The sequence below is a fragment of the Sciurus carolinensis genome, chromosome 11 (assembly GCF_902686445.1).
Source record: "Sciurus carolinensis chromosome 11, mSciCar1.2, whole genome shotgun sequence".
Taxonomy (NCBI): Eukaryota; Metazoa; Chordata; class Mammalia; order Rodentia; family Sciuridae; genus Sciurus; species Sciurus carolinensis.
Genome location: NC_062223.1, coordinates 108,200,497 through 108,200,796, shown reverse-complemented (window position 1 = coordinate 108,200,796; position 300 = coordinate 108,200,497).

Here is a 300-nt window from a genome sequence, read left to right as displayed (position 1 = left end):
TGTCTAGAGCATTTTGGTTCTAGTACTACTATACCTGAGCATGTCTAGAGCATTTTGGTTCTAGTATTACTATACATGCTATATCTGTAGGTTTGCCCCGCTCTCACTTTAAAGTCTGCTGAATTTAAATTATCTACAGATAATTCACTTGACCTATAATAATCCCCAAAAATATAAATTATGATATTGTTCTCACAAATGGAGGTGTCTAGCAACTTATATAAGTCACTAACAATTACACACTTCAGATACTACAGATCATAATTTAGAAATGTGACAGTTTTTTTAAGATTACCAAAA